At 39.6% G+C, this 20,739-nt stretch overlaps 1 long non-coding RNA gene across 1 annotated transcript; it reads left to right on the top strand.

Annotated features, from left to right (window-relative positions):
* Nucleotides 1–2,384: 2,384 nt before the first annotated feature.
* On the top strand, nucleotides 2,385–19,651 carry LOC142453320 (uncharacterized). Its single transcript, XR_012785371.1, has 2 exons — nucleotides 2,385–2,548; nucleotides 16,396–19,651. It is a non-coding gene; the product is annotated as an uncharacterized LOC142453320 (long non-coding RNA).
* Nucleotides 19,652–20,739: the final 1,088 nt, after the last annotated feature.

Genomic DNA, 20,739 nt, shown 5'->3' with positions numbered 1-20,739 from the left:
CGCAAGGAAGCAGCATCTCATCTTGGGACCCAGCCTGGAGTACTGACAGATCTATCACCTGGTATCACTTGGAAAAACGCTCCTGGTGATACTTTTGCTTGAAGCCCCTCCTTTTCCCCAGATGATAACTGATGAGAAAATACTACTGTTTTACTGCTTAAGCAGCTCAATATTCAACTAAGCTGAGGCCTAGAAAGCAAAAAGGTAGAGCAGACATCAATAGATCATTAAACACACACACACACACACACACACACACACACGGGTATGCGGTACTTACCTTTTATTTTTAAGGTTTGAAAGAATAAAGCCTGACAAAATAAACTTGACTCATATATTTCATTAAAAATTTTAAACAATTCAAGCTTAAGTCTGGTTTGACATTTTAATATTCAAAATAAGTTAATTCTATAGTTTCAAGCATTTTATAAAATTGGCCATCATTTTAGGTTCTGTGTATTAGTTCCATCTTCTTTTGATGCTTTCCGCATCACTCACCGTATTGCCCACAGCATCACTGTGCCCAAAAGAACTAGTGAACTTTACACTATTTCAGGAGGCAGCATAAGAGCAAGAACCAACGGTGCTGAAGGAAGAACTTCCAGCTGCACTGAAATCCTTAGCCAAGACCAAAGCCCCAGGGATTGATAAAGTATCATTTGAAATGTTTCAACAAACCAATAAAGCCCTGGAACCACTTAGTCGTCTATGCCAGTAAACTTTTAAGACAGCCTCTTGGTCACCTGACTAGAAGACATATATCTTTGTACCCATTCCAAAGAAAGATAACCCAACAGAATGTGCAATTATGGAACAATATAATTGATATCACATACAAGCAAAATTTTGCTGAAGATCATCGAATAATGGTTACAACAGTACATTGACAGGGACCTACCAGAGATTCAGGCAGGGTTCACATGAGGATGTGGAACAAGGGATATCATTGTTGATGCCAACATGTCTTGACTGAAAGCAGGGAATACCAAAAAGATGTTTACTTGTGTGTTACTAACTAGGCAGTGGCATTCAACTGAGTGTCTTTTAACAAGCTATTAATAGCTTTTTAAGAATGGGAATTCCAGAACACTTCTTTGTGCTTTTGTAGAACTTGTACATGGATCAAGAGGAAGTTGTGCAGACAGAACAAGGTAATTAATACTGCATGGCTTAAAATGAGGAAAGAGTGCATTCAGGTTGTGTACTCTCACTATACTTATTCAATCCGTATGCTGATCAAATCACCAGAGAAGCTGGATTATATGAAGAAGACTGTGGCATTGGGATTGGAGGAAGGCTTATTAATAACTTGGGATATGCAGATGACACAAACTTGCTGGTTGAAAGTAAGGAAGACTTGAAGCATGTGCTGGGGAAATCAAGGATTTCAGCCTTCAGTGTGGATTACAACTCAATGTCAAGTAGACCAAAATCCTCACAACTGAACCAATAGGTAACATCTTGATAAATGGAGAAAAGTTTGAAGTTGTCAAGGATTTCATCTTGCTTGGATCCACAATCAAGGCTCACAGAAACAGCAGCCAAGAGGTCAAAGGACACATTGCATTAGGTAGATCTACTGCACAAGGTCTCTTCAGAGTATTGAAAAGTAAGGAAGTTTCTTTAAGGACTAAAGTGTGCCTGACCCACACCATCACATTTTGAAATTTCCCCACCTTCATGTGAAAGTTGGTCATTGAATAAAGAAGACTGAAGGAGAATCAATGCATTTGAATTGTGTTGCCAGCTATGAATATCAAAAATACTATGCGCTGCTAGAAGGACAGACACCTGTGAAGTAAGAAGTAAGACCAGAGTGCTCCTTAGAGGCAATTATGGAAATTACACACTTTGGACATGTTGTCAAGAGATACCAGTTCCAGGAAGGATGTCATGTGTGATAAAGTGGAGGGGCAATGACAGAGAGGAACATAGGAACAGTTGTGAGGATGACGCAGGAGCAGGCAGTGATTAGTTCTGTTGGGTCTAGGGTTGCTATGATTGGGAACTGACTCAATAGCACCTGACAACACTAATGTCACTTTAGATTTATTTAGATGGACCAATTTTTTGTTTTCTCGATTTCAAATATTCTATCAATTTCTTAACTACCATTGAGTTGATGCCAACTTATAGCAACTCTGTAAGACAGGGTAGAACTGCCCCTGTGGGTTTCAGAGACTGTAGAGAGCCTTGTTTTTCGCCCACATAGCAGCTAGTAGTTTTGACTGCTGAATTTTTGGGTATCAGCCCAACATATCTTTACTACACCACCAGGGCTCCTCCCTGCCCCACCCTCCCCCCATCGATAGAGGTAATAATATATAACTTTTTTAAATACTGAATTTGCTAAGCTCTTTATTTCTCTTTCTATTTCAGGTACATATTTGGCTGTTGACCAGAGTTCAGCAGTTCAAAACCATGAGCCCCCTCCTTGGAAGAAACATGAGACTCTCTATTCTCATAAAGATTTGTGGGCTCGGAAACACCTGAGGCAGTTCTACTCTGTCCTGGAGGATCTCTCTGAGAGGGACACAACTTGACAATAGTGAGTCTGATCTTGGTTTATATTTCAGGACAGATATTTTCTCCTATTTTATTATTGGGCTGTATTATTAAATGTCTGCCGTCGAGCAAATGACTACATCTCTCTGATCCCTAGCTGGTCCATCTTAAGTTGTATAATCGTGCCCACCTAAGGTTGTGGTGAGAATGCGTGCTGGATCCAAGGACCTTCTACCCACTGGCCTGTGATCTTCTATATTTGGTGTCATTGCATGTGTTTCGTGAATCTGAAGAAGACTTTATATATTGCTATTGAACATCTGGGCTAGTATTGGACTTATGGACTTGATTTGGACTTGGCTGGGATGTTTTCTCAGTGTTCAACTGCTCTTGTATATAAATCTCTTTCTTATACACATATGTGTGTCCATGGATTTGTTTCTCTATTTTACCCAGACTAACATATTATGTTAACAGACTAACACATCAGTTGCCTTTCTGGAAAACGGAAAGCATAATAGAACATCTATGCCCTCTAGACTTATGAGAATTAAATGAAAGATAGTTTATTTAATGTTTGCTGTTTAGAATAATGTTGACAAACAGCTGTTGTTAGGTGCCATTGAGCTGGCTTTGACTCTCTGGCTCTACGTTCAACAGAACAATACAGTGCCCAGTCTGGCATGATCTGAGGCATTGCTATGTTTGAGCCCATTATTGCAACTACTGTGTCAATCCATCTCCTTGAGGGTCTTCTATTTTTAGTCTGATCCTACATTTTATTAAGCAGGATGTCCTTTTCCAGGGACTAATCTCTTCTGATAATATGTTCAAAGTATGGAGGACAAAAGTCTCACAATTCTTGCTCCTAAAATATGTTTAGCTGTACTTTTAAAATACAGATTTATTTTGTTTTTTGGCTGTCCATGATACTTTCAATGTTCTTAGTCAACACCATAATTTAAATGTATTATTTCTTCTACTGTCATCTTTATTATTTGTCCAGCTTTCACATGCAAATGTGGTGATTGAAAGTACCATGACTTGGATACAATTATATTTGGATAGGATTATAATTGGGAAGAATTAGAGACTTGAGCGATGTCTATGGGATCATCTAGTTTTGTACTATTAAACATTCGAGTAACCATAGCATTCATTGCATAAAGGACGTCTTCTACAGAAGATTTTCCTGTGGTTGTTAAAACGGGGGAACTTTAACTGCGGGCCCACCTCTGGGGCCACAGTGTATTTGGTTTTAGGCATAACTCTTGTTTTTCAGGCAAGGAAATGGACACCAATGTGCCAACAAACATCCCCTGAGTCTTCTATCCTTAATTATACTCTGTATTTTTCGAGTGAAGAATCTATGGTTCAGAGCCCTTCATACTTCCCATTTTTTCCATCCTTCACTTTTATTTAACCTCCATGGTGGTCTAATTATGTCAGTAATTTTGTTAAGGGGCTTCTCTGCAGTGTAATCCCGAGGGTGGCTTGGGGTTACCACTTCTAACAGTGAACATTTACCCCGAGCCACACTCGGGGTTACTTCCAGGGATGTTAAGAGTTATAACTTGTTGGAATCAGTGTCTACTTAGTTAGATTTTCAGAATGAAGAATGTGTTCTTGTACCAACATAAATCCATCCTAATGTTTAATGAATTAATTAATTTAGTCACCTGTTGCATACCTACTATGTGCTGGGCACATGCTAAGTCCTAGGAATATCACTTTGATGAGTACTCCATCTTTTATCTCATCAATGTACGAATAACACAGAGATAGACTCATAATGCTGAGCCTCCTGTTGTTACTTAGCTAGACAGTAAGAATTGTGTTTAAAATTTTGATTCTGGGGGTAAAATGCTGATTCTAGGGGTATCTTAGGTACCCAGACTGGATGTCATGGAATGCTGGGACACTGAACCCTGGACTTTTGGGGAACATGGCATGCTCCAGAGGTTGCATCAGTGACACCCCATATGGGATCTTCACTGGGTGAACTGGACTCTACCTCAGTCACACTTTTAACCCGATGACTTAAGCCAGAAATACATGGGGTCTGAGGAAGCAGAAGCCAGCTGTACCAAGAGTGGTGGACTGTGGGTTGGTAGCCAAAAAGAGGTCTTGCTATGTCAGTGCCCACTATGCTGTAAAAAATACGTATTATGGCAGCAATCTTATGAAGTAATTCTGTTATATTTTGCTAATGTTTTTTTTCATATTAGGGTGTATCTTAGAGGGTGGTCCCCATTGGGGGTCATCCTACTAAGGCTGCTCTGTGTTTCTTGCCCTGTTTTTCATAAATGAAATCCAAGGACATTGAGCCAATAGGGAACAAATGAAGGAGAATACACAAAACGAAGGGCTACCGGGCCATGCTGAGGCCTAGGCCCCGAGGAGAGTGGGCATGAGTGGAGGAGTGCATGCGTGAGCAGTAGGGCGTACAGGCAGCGTACAGTCTTAGAAAATGGCAGTACACGTTGACAAATGGATGGCGCAAACCGAAGACTTTTCTTGTCCATGTTGAGCTACTAGTCATCCAATGACGCTGAAGAAAAAAACGAAGCCTTAAGTGAGCACAGATCTCAGTAGAGATGAATTGTTGTGTTATTGCTTCATCTTCATGAAAACAAGTCAAGAAATAGAACATGGCTGTCTTAGCAAGAATCGTATAAAATTAACAGGAAGGCTATTTGGAAATGGCATTGGCCTCGCAATCAAAATCTAGCTTCTTGAGGAACTATGAAGAGACTACCTACGTATGTTCAACAAGATGTGAAATAAAAGCGTCTCCAAACGGCTCTTAAAGGAATAAAGTCAGCAATGAGAGTCAGCAGTGAATAATGGGTAAGTAGGAAAGTCCACAAATTTGCTGACTTCTTTTCAACAATTACATATCGACTATCTGTAGATGGTGGTGCATTGTGAAATTCAACAATCATTCTGCTAGGAGTTCACACGTCTCAGAGAGCTATATATACATTAACTCTAAATGTCTCCTGCTGTTTTTATGTATTTGCTTTCCTCATCAGGCAAGACATGGTCAATGATCTATCAAGAATTCTGAAGGCTGCTTGCAGATTAACAATTAGCCTGCTGTACTTTGATAATGCTGGTAACCTAAAGTAACATTTTCCTATACCAGTTCCCTAAGGTCCAAACCCCATTGACTAACACAAAGACTGTCAGGTGGCACCTGCATACACACGAGCATTACTGGGGAGGAACTCTGCTCTTGGGATTTCTGAATCTTTCATATTGGAAAGTAGGTATATCTACCCTTTACTTTGGAAGGTGACTCTGTACCTTCCAAGATCATTTACTCCATATACATTCTTGAAGTGATGGAGTAGAGCAAACTGGATAAATTCCTCTGCTCGTAAGACATGCAGAAGCATGAGAACACATGGAGAGCCTTCGACTGATAGTACCCTGACACGATGAGCATTTCTGGGAAATTGATGAGGTGCTTGTTATCACATTGGTCCACAGTTTAAATGACTGCAGACCTGTTAAGTCCTTCCCAATTCAGGACATTATCCAACTGGGACAAACCATTCTTGTGTATTCTCAAGAGCATTTCCCTGAGTTTGTCAAAATACTTAGAGTTATTCATTTCCTTATCTATATTAATAATTATTTATATCTTTTGCCATTTGCATTGTAAGCACAGAACATCTCTTTTCCACTAGTGCAAGAACAGTATTCAATAGTAGAGTCTCTACCCATTATGGTCTTATTCCCATTGCATACTATGAAAACATTTCAACAATGTTGTTTATTATGCTCACCTACTAAAATTGAGCTGGGTGGTTTTTGCCCTTCAGAATCTTATATGTCACCTATTTTGTTCATAATCCTACCCATTTTCTTGATCACATTAGTCTTGATATTGGATGATCAATTGGATGATCAATTAATTTATTCTTGCAGTAATTTTAAAAGTATTTATTGAAACCTGATTTCCTATACAAAATGGTTCCTGAAGAATTCCAGCTGAGTGAATAAAACTGACTTCCTATGTAGTGTTACATAATCTGGTGTCAACTTGAGGCTATTAAGAGTGAAGGGGTGGAGTCTAGCCTGTCAATCAGATCCCAGCTTGATGAACTCATTTGGAGATGTTACGGAGATAAATAGTTCATTGGAGGCCATATATACTCTCTCCCTGTGAGACATTCCTGTTGACAAGCCACATGGAGCTACGCTGATGGAGCCAGGACCCAGGAGCTGAAGGAGTCCCATGGAGCCTCATACCAGTGCCGAGATGCTTCCACAGCCATTGTACCCACAAGACTTTCCACCCACTGGCCTGTGATTTTCCTGCATTTGCATGATTGCATGTGTTGTGTGAGTCTGAAAAGGAATTTATGGACTAGTATTGGACATATGGGCTGGAATGTTTTCTTAATAGACAATTGCTCTTTTTATAAACAAAAACAAACTCTTTCTTGTACACATATGAGCGTCTCTGGATTTGTTTCTGTAGCCAAACCAGACTAACACACCCTACCTGGGAAACAAGACATCTAGCATAATGATGTCGGAAACCAGGAGTTTCTACTGGAGGATGGATTGCAGGTTGAGTCATGATGTAGAGTGTAAGTTGACGTTTTTTGTGCTCTTGCTGTTTCCTGACATGGAGCAGTTGCTTCCTAACCTGTTTTCACACTGATGGAACAAGCAGTGCTCTTGGATACTTTGTTGTTGTTCTAGCCATTCTCTTGGAATGTTATTTATGAAGTTATTAATTGGGATAATTGAAAACATCAGTTTGTAAAAATAATCTGTTATGAGTTTAATGTTAACAACTAAGGTTCAACTTGTATGAAAGCAACCTCTTTATTCACTAGGTAAAAATTTTTCAAATTTTGATATTTTATATCGGCGTTTTTTCTTATCCCTCAGGTACAGACAACAACGTCATAGAAAGATTGCTTGTGACTAAAATATTGAACCATATGAAATTGTTGATATTTGATAGTTTTTTATTGCTAATGCTTAAACCTTATGGACTATGCGTAAAGAAGCCAAGATGCTTATAAAAGGGTAAATGGCTCTTCAGAAATATCTCTCTGGTGTCGGCTCTAGGACAGAAGTCATCTTCAGACCTAGCAGATACTATTTGCATGGTCTACATCACAAACTCGCTTTCTCAATCTAGACGATTGCGTGACTGTGTGCTGGATAATTGATGTCATACTACCTGATACCATGAGAATATTATTAGAATGTTAGGAAACCATGCAGGATATGGGTGTTTGTTTCAATACTTTAGCAGTATTCACTGAGTACCAACCATATGTATTGCATGATTAAAAGACAAAGTTCTTGCCCTTTGGCAAATTATTACTTTTTGTGTTGCTTATATCAAAGAATAAAAGTGTAGCTTTGATAAATGCTTTGAAGTGGAATGGATAATGTGACCATTAGAAATGATGGAGTTGAGATCGAGGAGATAAGGAAGGGGCTCTTTGAGGAAGTGATGGCTGAGTTGAGGTGAAGAGCAGCTGTTAACCAGATGAAAGGGGACCAAAGATGTGATCTGATGCAACAACATTCAGTTCAGTGCCGTGAATACTTACAGAACGTCTACCATTGCCAGGCACTCTGCCTAGAGAAGGGCCCTCAGTGAGATGGACGGACTCAGTGGCTGCAACAATGGGCTCAAGCGCAGGAACAGTTGCGAAGACGGCGCAGGAGCAGGCAGTGTCTTATTCCGTTGTGGAGAGGAACTGACTTGATGGCAGCTAACAACAACAAAACCACGTGTAGATGTTGGAAAATAAGGAATGAATAGACCAAGGCTATCTTTACCTTACACAAATAACTCAATATAAAGAGTGTATTGTTTTTTAATTAAGAAACCCACTCCATGCATTTATTTTGCTTCTATCTAGTTTGAATTTCCTTTGTCATGATTCCCTCAGTGAGGCAGGTTTTCTTCAAGAAATTAAACATCCTTTGCGTCATGGAATCAAAGCTGAATAAACCAACATACAGAGTCTGTCTGGCAAGGCTATTTCAAGATTGACCATCCACTGGCTGCGATCACACCATAAACCTCATGCCCATTTTACAGTCTGACAATGGCAAACCCACAGGGGGTCACTATGAGTCAGCAGTGAATCAATGGCAACACGTTTGGAGTTTTATACATGCGTTTGCTTACTTGGCTTCTGCGTGAAGTACGACTCAGACCTGGAGTCCAAACTCCCGGGGGTACATGAGGAACGGAAATGTAGCGATGCATCAAGGGTGGAGGCAAAGGAAAGAGGCCGACACGGTGGTAAACCAGAGATTGCAAAACACAAACCAAAAGAACAAACAGAAAGAGACAGAGAAAACAAAATAACACAACCCATGGTGGATTTTGACGCCGCGTATCGGAAAGGGCTTCATAGAAGCCCCTTGCCCAGAGTCGGTATTGTCCCCTTTCTCTTCAAAGTTGCAGGACTTTCACTATTTTTCTGAATCTGGTTTTAGCGACATTCTCGGTTCTATAATTACTGACTCTTGTCTTCCTTGGCTTCGTGCTCTGATCTTGGTGGAAAAGTCACTCGAAAGCTGGTTCTGGGCATGCGTTGCCTTGTTGGACTGCTGGCACCATCACGCCCGCTGTCCCAGAACACAGGCCTGGACACCGGTCTGCTTGGCTTGCTCTGGCCCGGCCAGACTTCTGCAAGTAGAAGGACAAGAAGGTGTCCCACATCTTGCCCTGTGTCTCAGGCCTGCTCTTGGATTTCACTCTCAGTTTTTGCTCTTTGCAGAGGCTCACAAGTTTTCTTTATAAGCTAAGATCAATATCATATTAAGGCTCTCCCATCTTGGCTAAAAATCTGAAACCCTTGTTTTCCTTCCCCACCCCCATGTGCTATTCATTTATTAATTGTGGAAGGGCCTGTAAGCTTTATCTTTGGAACTATTTGCTAGATGCCAAGTGATAGTTCCAGGTTATAACATAGGGTATTTACAATATCTCAGTAGGACACTTATGTATCACATTGCTTAGCGACTCTTCTATGTATTCTGGATAAATCAAGTGGAAAAGTGTACTTTATCTTTGGAACTGTTTATTCAATGGCAAGTGATAGTTCCAGGTTATTAATTGGTACTTACAATAAGTCAATATCACACTTACATATCTCATTATTAAGTAACCCTTCTACCCAATTGATTCTGATGCCAGTGACCCTGTGTAGAGTTTCTGAGGTTTCGTAAATCTTCAAGGGTGCAGACAGCCTCATCTTTCTCTCATAGAATGACTGGTGGTTTGAACCACTCACTTTGCAGCTAGTTGTCCACTTACCTAACAACACCAGTGGGGCTCATTTCTTAGTTGAGCATGCACAATTAATGTTATACAGATCCTACATATATATTAGCTAACTATTCAATTAGCAGTGCTTTGAGTTTATCTGTTAAGTTATAAAGAAGCATTCAAGAATCTTAACAGATTTTAAGCAATTAAATGAGGACCCAAAGCCTTAAAGAGCACTATGGAAAATGAACAAAATAATGCTCCATGTTCACAATCCATAAAAAGTTTTGGGATTTTGCTTTTGAAAATTCAGTGTGTGTCTTTCTTCCACATGCTCTCTTCCTGTGAAGAGCTGCTATCAACCGTGTGGATGGGAACTGTGATTTTTCTCAAATATTTCTAAATGGATGTGGTAAATACCTTTATCAGACTGTCTAGCAAGTTGTCTGTGCTAGTTCATTTCCAGATTAGTTTATTTAAAAGAATTTGCATGAGTACCACTTTATCTACTGAAGATGTGCTTCTCTGTACTCTTCTCCACCCATCTCCCTGGGAAAATTCTTGACAGTATGCTCCCATAATGATCCAGTCCAAGATGTGGTCGTGTTATTTTGGAGCAAGGGCTAATGAGTCATAGCACACTGGGCGTCCAAGCTACGGTTAACTGGTGGTCAACTTGGAGAATCTGTTCCCATTAGCGATCCCTTTCTTAGCCCAGAACACCTCGCCACTCAACTTTTTTTATTCTTTTGATTCGTCACACTGTTAGTGTCTGTTTGGTGTTTTCAGACCCAAAGTAGAAGCAAAGACATGCCCTTAGAGGTATTGTCCCTGCTGTATTTCCAGCTTAGCTCAAAACAGGAAACGCAGGCCATTTCATGGAAAAGTCTGCTTTTGTGATATTTCCACCCCAAGAGGTTTGGATCAACTTTGGTTGAGTGTCTGAACTTTTGGCTTTTCCCTTACAGTAAACGTTCTAACTTCAGAAATGTAGCACAGTTCCTCCTTATAAGAAGAAACCAGCCATGTGTAGAGCATGCTGGTACACGCATAATTTAATATAATTTAAGTATCTCATCTTGAACTTTACACGCTGGCCAAAAAAAGTACAAAAGAAAATAATGTGATTGCTAAAATGGAAACCACAATAATGGAAAGAACCATACTTTTTAGTTTCAAGGCCTCTCTTATATATTGTATTTTTTATTTAGAAAGCATCTTTGCTTAAGGCTTCACTCATTAAGTGAATGTTTGATGAATACACTTACTATGTTAAGTAAACCTCAAGCCAACAATTCTGGGTTGGATAACATAGTCTCACAACTCTTGGGAGGGAATGTGAACTCATTCCAGAAAATAAATCTAAATTATTTTGCACTCTCATGATAAACCTCCTTTTCCCCCAATATTTAAGAGTCCGAAGGAGTTTAAAGCTGGGACTGCATGTAGCTTTTATCCTTATTTAGATCTAATAAACCTGTCGATTAGTATGAGAAGCCAGCTAAGACTACATATATGTGATTCCATGAAAATTGTGGGTCCCTTGTCAATTCATTGTGTTATTTTCCAGCATCAATGAAGACCCAAATGAATCTGTCTTGATCTTTTCCATATTGTGTGACTGTGTAGATTGGCTATAATGAATGGCATAGATGCAATTTTCTCTTCTGATTAAGACATTTGGTGTGAACTTACAAACTGTAATTAATGAGTTACAACTATCCTTCATAAGGAATGGTTTGCTATATTTATCTCTTTTTTCTACTTTTTCTTTTCACATTAAGACCATTAAGCTCAAGAAAATTGAAAACAAACAAACAAACAACTAAAGTCAATAAATAGAGGATAGAGATAGGAGAAGAATGTTTAAGACTAGACTCATTCAACTTTAATCTTTATTGAGAAAGGAATTTTACTCAATTATTTGTTGAAGCTTTGAAATGATTGAATAATTCTTTTTATTCCATGTCTTCTTGCTTCCATTTAGTTGGAATGTACTGGGCAGGATTAGAAATTCTGTTCTTTCAGCTTTTTATGGTTTAGACTAAAAACAAAGTGCCAGAGTTCTTAAAACTAATCTCTCTTTATGATATTTCCAAGCTTTTGTGCAGATTTAGAAAGGGGAGGCAGCTAGGTTCCTAGAGTTTATCAAACTGTATATTACATATTAAACTTAACATTTTTACTTATGGTTAGTTGACAATACAGATTTCCATTTCAAGTCAGCTTCCCCTCCACTCCCGCTTCTGTAAACCTTTCTCCAAAGCAATAAAAACAAAGTAAAAGACAGTTAATACCTGTTAAAGTGGTGCCTAAGCCAAGCATTTTTCTATTGTGCTTATATCACATTATATTAATTTTCCCTCCTTGATTATTGGAATAACATCACTCACAATTTAACATCTTACATTTCAGATTTTTGAGCCCTGGGTGAATAATCCGGGATGAGTTAGAAAGTCCAGAAAGCGGATTTATAAAGCAAATGTTGACAGAGCTTGGGTTCTCAGAGTGCTGGTGGGTACCATGATTATGATAATGGCTTCCTTAAAATCTCTTCCATTAAATGTTCCAAACAGTGGAATTTGTAGTTTTCCCTTTGGTCCAGAGATCAAAAACATGAGCAGTTTTACATTTCTAAGGTTGGACAGCGTCTGTGTTTCCACAATTTCTGTGGGAAAGCAGCCCACCCTTTCTCAGTTTTATTAAAAACCACCATCTTGGCTAAAATATGTGCCATTACAAGTATTTTCATTACATTTTGTATCTTCTTTTAGGAAATAGGAGTCTGTCTGCTGTATCCCCTCCCCCAATTGGGTTTCAAAAACTACATAAAGTAAATTAAATGCAATTTTTTAAAATTGAAAATTTGAAGGTTAAGCTTGGGAGAGTGATTGTTTGACTTTAAATCCCAATTCTACCATTTAGTAACTGACTTGGGTATGTTTTATAACTCCCTAAGCCTGAGTGAGGAACAGTGAATTATGTGGTGGGTTGATAATTACAAGTACAGCAGTTCAAACTCACCCAGGACTGCATGGGAGAAAGGTGAGGCTTTCTGCTCCCATAAAGATTAATAGCCTTGGTAACACAGCGGGACAGTTCTACGCTGTCCTGTGGGGTCTCTGAGTCTAAATGGACTCAATGGCAGTGAGTTTGGTTGGTTTTGATTTTAAACCAGAGTTTCCTCATCTGTGAAGTTTGGATATTAATATCTGTCTTTTAGTGGCTTTGTAGGGATTAAAGAAGGTACTGAGTATGAGATGACTGGCCACAGTAAGACCTTGATATTTATTTTTAACACCCAAGTTGGAAATATTTTCCTAGCAGAAATTACTACATGTTTAAATTAATTGTAATTTTAGTAAGTGTGATTTAATGTTTCTAGTTTAAAATAATCTTAACTTAAGCAGATCCATGCACTTGATAACTCTTCACTGAGTGCCTACTACGCATCAGCCGACTAAAGTAGTCTCTTCTTCCAGAATCTCACTGCTATTGCACGTGTTGTGACATCCTGGGGTTAGGAAAAGTGGTTTCACACTGCTTGCCATGTCGGTCTCTGTGGAACAGGTAACCACTGCCCCACCAGCGCTCCAATACTCAACAATTATGGATTTTATTTGGGAAAGTAATGGACTACAATTCAAGGTCGGAAACACTCAGGGTATCATTCTTTGGGCTTAGCCATGCCCCCAGGCACTCCTTTCTCTAATTGTTGACCTCTCAGCCAAAGTATCCTTGTCCTCTGCCCTACTCATGCACTGTACCAAAGCTTTCTCAGCCGTGCTGACAAATGCAAAAGGGCACTCCACTGAAGCATAAGCCCCAGTCCAAAGATTTTTGGCTTTAGCTCTGTGAGTCAGCAACCCTACTTTTCTGTTAAGTGCTTGATGGAAAAGTAAAAAATCCACATAGAATTAATTTTATGTATACGACGTAAACTAAAGTAGTCAAGATTCACTGGTGAGAATATGGATATCCAGTTGATGCAGTACTATTAACTGAAAATATTGTTTCCCACTGTATTTTAGTGTTACCTTTTATCATAAATACAGAGGCTATATATCTGCCTATATTAATTTATTATAGGTAATATTAACTTTTTTCAAGGTTAGTTTTTCAAGATTGTCTTGGATGTTTTGACCTTTTGCTTTCTAGTTAATAATAATAATAATTAACAACTAGTTCACTTTCTCCAAAACTGCCAGTTGGGATTTTTGTTTTAATGGATCTGTATATCAATTTGGGGAAAATTTAAATCTTTGCAAGGAGCCCTGGTAGCACAATGGTTAAAGCATGTGGCTGCTAATCAAAAGGCCAATGGTTGAAATACACCAATTGCACTGAGGGAGAAAGATGGCAGTTTGCTTCTGAAAAGATTTGTAACCAAGAAAGCCCCATGGGGCAGCTCTACTCTGTCTAACAAGGTCAGTTTGAGTCAGAATTGACTCAGCTATAGTGGGTTTGGTTTGGGGGTGAGTCATCTTTACTGTACTGAGTTTTCTAATCTAGAGATATAAGATAGATATGCTTTTATGTACTTAAATCTCCTTTATTTTAATACTATTTTCTAGGTTTTTTGTTTGTAGTTTTTAATGTCTCTTTTTTTTGGTCTATTCATGTGATCGTTTTCCTATTTGTTCTATTTCCAACAACATTGTCTACTTTTCAAATCTAAATTCAACAAGTCATTGCAATAGCCTCCCAGAACTCAGAGGCAATATTCAGGGTTAAAAGGTTTATGAAGGACGTTAACAGGTTGCTATGCAGGTGATAAACACTCAGGGTACAGTTGTTCATTTAGGACGTATTACAAAGTTATTTCAAGGCTGCTAATAAATGCCCCAAATGCATGCCATTCCACTGTAATCCTTAAGTCAAAGGCATTCAGTTCAAGCTCCCTGAATTAAGTGCCCAGAGGTACCCCATTTCAGTAAATATGGTAGTCCAAGTAGACTAGAGAAACAAATCCAGAGACACTCAAATGTATACGAGAGGCCTTTATATCAAAGAGCAATTTTGCATTATGAAAACATCTCAGCGCAGTCCAGATCAAGTCCCTAAAGCTGATATTAGCCCATACATTGGTACTAATCCATAAATTCTTCTTTAGACTTATGTAGCCATGCAATGATGCTGAATGTAAGATCACAGACCAGTGGGTGGAAAGTCTTGTGGATCCAGTGGGGGTAGAAGCCTTTTAGCACTAGTGTGGGTCTCCACGCGGCTTCTCCAGATCCAGGGTTCTGGCTGCAATCAGCATAGCTCCATGTGGCTTGTCAGCAGGAAGAAAAAGCAGAGAGAGTCTCCTGCCTCCAGGGAGGAATACAGGAGTTCCCAGAATCCTCAGAAGACCATGCCCATACCAAGGCCTCATTGGCTATGACCTGATTGACAGCCTAGACTCCACCCCATTGTACATTGACAGGAAATTATTTAACTGTCACAGTCTGTGGTAGTTACATAATCTGTTGTCAGTTTGAGACTTAAGAGTGAAGGGGTGGGGTTTAACCTGTCAATCAGGCCACAGTTTGATGACCTCATTTGGAGGCACTGAGGAGAGAAATAACTCGCTGGAGGTGGGACACACACACTCCCTGTGACACATTCCTTTTGAGAAGACTCATGGAGTTACACTAGAGCCCTGGAGCTGAGGGAATCACATGGAGACCGCCACCAGTGCTGAGATGCTTCCACTGCCACTGGATCCACAAGACTTTCTGCCCACTGGCCTGTGATCTTCCTGAATGTGGTGTCATTGCATGTATTGTGTAAGTCTGAAAAGGAGTTTATAGAGTGGTATCAGATATATGGGCTAATATTGGACTTATGGACTTGAACTGGACTGAGCTGGGATGCTTTCTTAATATACAATTACTCTTTGATACAAAGCTCTTTCTTATACACAAATAAGTGTCTATGAATTTGTTTCTCTAATCCACTCAGACTACCACCGTAAGCTACAACCTGAAGGTGCTCAACTACTTCTCAAGGTGTGCCCAGCTCCACCAACTTGGGGTCCAGAGGCACCGCACTTATAACCCAGCCTTCTGCTGGAAAGCATTCAGCTTTGCTTGCTCTGTGGTCTGGAAAAGCACTGTGTCCCATTCTCTGAGTCATGGTTCTGCTGCTGCTCCTTTGATGTCATAGCTGTTTTTAATTAGATAAGGAGGTTCATTACACAGGTTTCTCAGGGGTCACATGACTAACTCCACTCCAGGCTCTTCCTGGTACTAAAATCCGACCTGTCCCCCCAAAAAACCTCCCGTGTCACCACCACCACTCTTCTCAGAAGGTTGATTTCACACCTTGTAGATGACAGTCCAATGAATCCTGTTTACAGTTAATCACAGGTGATTCCTATCTGTGTCTTCTCCCACTTTCCTACCCAGACACATGGAGGAAATAGTTGGTTTTTTGGAAATTACAGTGACTTTGGCTAGAAGAGCAACATTAAATAATTCACCACTGCTGGGCTGTTTAATTTCAATATTTGTATATATTGACATTGGCTCTTCAAAATTGTTATTAATTACAATAGTTTATTACTATAATCTTTTGCATTTTTATGTACCTAGTAACATCTTCTTTAAATAATAAAGGTGTCTATGTTTTCCTTTCCACAGTTACTGCTCATGGAAGCAGCTCATGGAAGATCAAATGATGCATTGCTTTGGGTTAATCTGCAACACAAGACTTCTTTGAAGTGTTGAAAAGCAAATATATCACTTTGAGGACTAAAGGAGTGCTTGACCCAAGTCATGGTGTTTTCAATCACCGGATATGTATGTGGATGTTGAACATTCAGTAGGGAAGACCAACGAAAAAGTGATGTATTTTAGTAATGGTGGAGGCGAATTGCATTGAAAGTACCGCGGGCTGTCAAAAGAACAAACAACACTGCCTTGGAAGAAGAACAGCCAGAATGCTCTTTAGAGGTTAGGATGGCAAGACTTCCTTTCATGTGCTTTGTTAATGATATCAGAAGAATGTAGAGGGGCAGTGAAAAAGAGTGAGAGTTGCCCTCTGCAAGATGAATTGAAACAGTGGCTACAATGGTGGGTTCAAACGTAACAATTGGGATGATGATGCAGGACCAGGCAGTGTATCCTTCTGTTGTACATAAGATTGCTATGAGTCAGAATCGACTGGACAACAACTAACTAACTAATTAACTCGCTACAACAACAACATATTTTCTGTTCCAAACCATATAGCTTTTCATTTTTTTTCTTGGCCCATTAGTACCCTGGCTAGATGTCCAGTACAATATTATATAGACATAAAAAAGGGCATCTGTCCCATTCCTACTTGAAGGTTGGGCAGTTAGATTTTGTATCAAGTTGTATTTTTGTGCAAGTGGAGGAGTGGAGTCCAACTTCTTAATCAGGTCACATCCCGATGATGCCTTTTGGGGGGTGTGACCTTTCAACAAGAGAGAAAGCTCCAGGGCCATTTCGGAAGAGCACACCCAAGACCTCTGTCTAAAGTGGCCGAGATCACGGAGTCCAGCTGCAGTAGAGACTCTGGCATGGAGACTCAGGGGAGTAGCACCGAGATGATGGAGTAACTTCTCCACATCTGTCCCAAGCCTGTGGAACTGTGGGAAGGAGTAACAGGCAGGCTGACTTTCTACCTCCCGGAGGAAAGACCAAGGGACCACGTAGCTGAGATACTGAGGACCAAGGAGAGACTTGGCTGCTGGCAGCAGATACCATTGACTGTATCCTGAATGTTTGCTGATCCTGCCTTTGCACCTTGTGGCACCGTGGAGCCTATGGTTTGGCTGATCGTCTGATTGATTTTCCAGTTCTTTGGATTGAGCCAGTAACCTGTCATATTGCCTGCTGATCCTGGAAGTCACTAGAAGTCTCCCATCTTACCTGACACACTGCAGCCAGATGCCTATGATTTGACATACTGCTCTCGGCTATATCAGACTATGTAGCTATGTAAGTCTACCATCAGCGACAACTTACACACAGACTCAGAGCCTTGACATGGACCTCTCTGGCTCCTTTGCCTTTATCCTTGTTGGGACTCTGTGTCTGCCTCCAGGGGTCACCCCATATGGACCACTTACCAGGAGAGCTGTCAGTACCATGCCATGTCTCCACCCACGTGTACCCATGTGATTCTGCACCCACTGGTCTTTGATCTCCCTGCTTCCAGCTTCACCTTTCTGTGTCATTGGCTGGAGAGTTATGTGAGTCTGATGAAGACCCCTAGCATCATATCCATGGCTTGAGTTGGACTAGGTTGGGATACCGTATATACTTGTGTATAAGCCGAGTTTTCAGCACATTTTTAATGCAGTTTTTGTGGTAAAATTAGTTGCCTCGGTTGATATTTGGGTTGGCTTATACTTGAGTATATATGGTACCTTCTTGATATAAAATTACTTCTTGATACAAAGTTTTTATACATACAGGAGGGTATGTATAAGGAAAAAAATACATTAAAAAATCTAGACAACCCAGCCTTACGTAAAGACAGGGATTTTTTAATATGACCATAGAGTACAATGTTTGTTGCAGATGTCTTTTATTAGATTGATAAATTTCCCCTGTATTTCTAATTAATATTTATTTCCAGCATGAATGGATTTTGAGTTCATTATTTTTAACAAAGACAACATGTATTAAATCTTAAATGGGACAAGGACCAGATAACTATAGTGACATGTGATCTGGGTGAGGGAGACCAGTTGCATGAGGTCATAATCATGCCCCAGAGTTTTCTGGAAGCATTGCTTTAAAAGTACATGGGAGGTCAGAGAAGAATGTCACAAAAGCATGATTGGTGGCAGATTGATATTACATATTTACCCGTGCAACACCCAGAGCAGATTCAAGGACCATGATTGGGATGTATGCATTGTGTCAGATAGAGGAACTTACAGTGCTAGTCCGGGGGATCCTCTGCGGCAATCAGGGCATGGCTTAAGATGATGTGATCTTCTTAAGGTGATATCCATGAAGGATATACCCAGGTAAGCCCCTGAGAGAGACTGCTCCTTCCTAGACTGGTCAAGACAATGTAGATAATTCACTTTTTAATGAATTCTATCTGAGGGAAAAACTGTTCACTTCCCTGGTGTATGGTCAGAGGAACCTCAAGGGGAAGCTTTATTCATGTATGGGGTTCTACATATAGATTTAAGCTTTCACTGTCTGGATGTTGAGTTTTTAAAAATGTGCCTCCTCCCCTGGAATTGTTGAGATAATCATATGATTGTCCTCCAAGTTTGTCTGACTTTATTACTATACTGTAAATATTAAGCCACCTTTGCAGTTATGGAGAAAATCTAATCTCTAATCTGTGATGTTGTGACCTTTTTTATACCACTGGATTTGGCTTTTGTATATTTTGCATCTATGTATATGGAAGAAATTGACTTACTGGATCATTCTTTTCAGGTCTTGGTATAAACCTTAGCCTGCTCTCATATGAAATATTTCATTGCTCTGTTACCTGGAAGATTTTGTGTAAGATTGGTGTCATTTCCTTTACTGTTTGCTGATCCTGACTTGTGGTAACCTATTAACTCCCCTACTAAGGCCCCTTAATTGGGAGTATTGTTTGCAAGTTCTGTGTCCTCATTGCCATGAATTATTGAACCCATTTTAGATGTAGAGTTGTGTGGGCGGTAGAGCTGATGTCAGACTCTGTAAGGAAGGATGGACCCTGGAGGATTGTCTGACCCCTGACTCATGGCAATGGGAAAGCCAGAGGAGGTCAGATCCGGCCCTCTGCTGTCATTTATCACAGTGGTGTGGACTAAATCCTACAACTTTAGCTACGTCATAGTTATGATTCTATTAAATATTATTTTATTTCTATTGGACGGAGGGAAAAACTGAAATGAAAGCAACAAATATACATCTGAGGAAGGCAGTGGAATGGAGCAAGACATTATGGGAAGAATAATGAGAAATCCATACGCCTTTTATGGTGATGATATTTTCATGCATTTGATTAAACAGAAAAGTAGTAAAGAGAGAAGAGCTTGAGAAGCTGAGTTGTGTTATCAATCAGTTAAAACTCAACCAAAATGGTAAGCATTTCTACTAATCACATCTGATGTTACAATATTCTCTCTGAACTTTGAAATCCTGTTTTGTTGAAAAAATATCATTCAACAATTTTCTATTCTTTTGATATATGTTGTGGTGCACATTTCTACTAATGAATTCTTAGTGTTGCCTTTCAAATCTTAAGAGCTCATATTATCCATTCAAAGAACGTCACCGTTGGAGGGGACTTTTCTCTTTTCACATGGGACTTAGGGAAAAGACTACTTCCTAAGTATTTTTAAATCTTTTATATTTGTTAACTATAATTTCTAATGCCAATATCCAACTGAATGCTAACTGAGTACTTCAATGAGTCTTTCCAATTACTCTACTTTGCCCCCTCTTCACAGTTAAAAAAATATTAGTATCTATCAGGAATTCTTGGTTTATAAATCTTTTTAAAATACAAGGGTATTTTACAGAAGAATACTCCCAGTTTAGCATTTACCCTCCATGAGTCTGAATGTGTCCCTCAACCTAAGGGAGTAAGCTGTTTCTAGCTTTTCCAGAAAGCACAAACCAAATAAAGAGATAAAGAAATGGAAACGTTTTTGTTGTTATTGTTGTTGTTAGAAGAGAGATTAAAAGACACAGCAAGAATTATAGCTCATCTAATGTTTGATTCTCTTTTGGCTTTCCTCATTATTCATCTGCATTTCTGTGAGATTCTATGATTTGAAGAAAAGAAAATATTTTTTTGTGGGTTTAAGAAATAAATTCATCTACAAAAGTGACTTCTTCAATTTATAGTGGATAAAAATCATCTGGGGTTTGTGGCGATGAAAGTACGCACTCAAGTTGTCTGGGTGGACTGTCGATCCTGAATTTCTACCAAGCACCTAGTTGGTTAACCAGACGCACTGGATCCTAAGGAGCTTGGTTCTCTTCACATAA

Source organism: Tenrec ecaudatus, chromosome 7 (genome assembly GCF_050624435.1).
Source record: "Tenrec ecaudatus isolate mTenEca1 chromosome 7, mTenEca1.hap1, whole genome shotgun sequence".
Taxonomy (NCBI): Eukaryota; Metazoa; Chordata; class Mammalia; order Afrosoricida; family Tenrecidae; genus Tenrec; species Tenrec ecaudatus.
The sequence above is the reverse complement of the archived record's forward strand: the minus strand, read 5'-3'. Positions and strand labels throughout refer to the sequence as shown.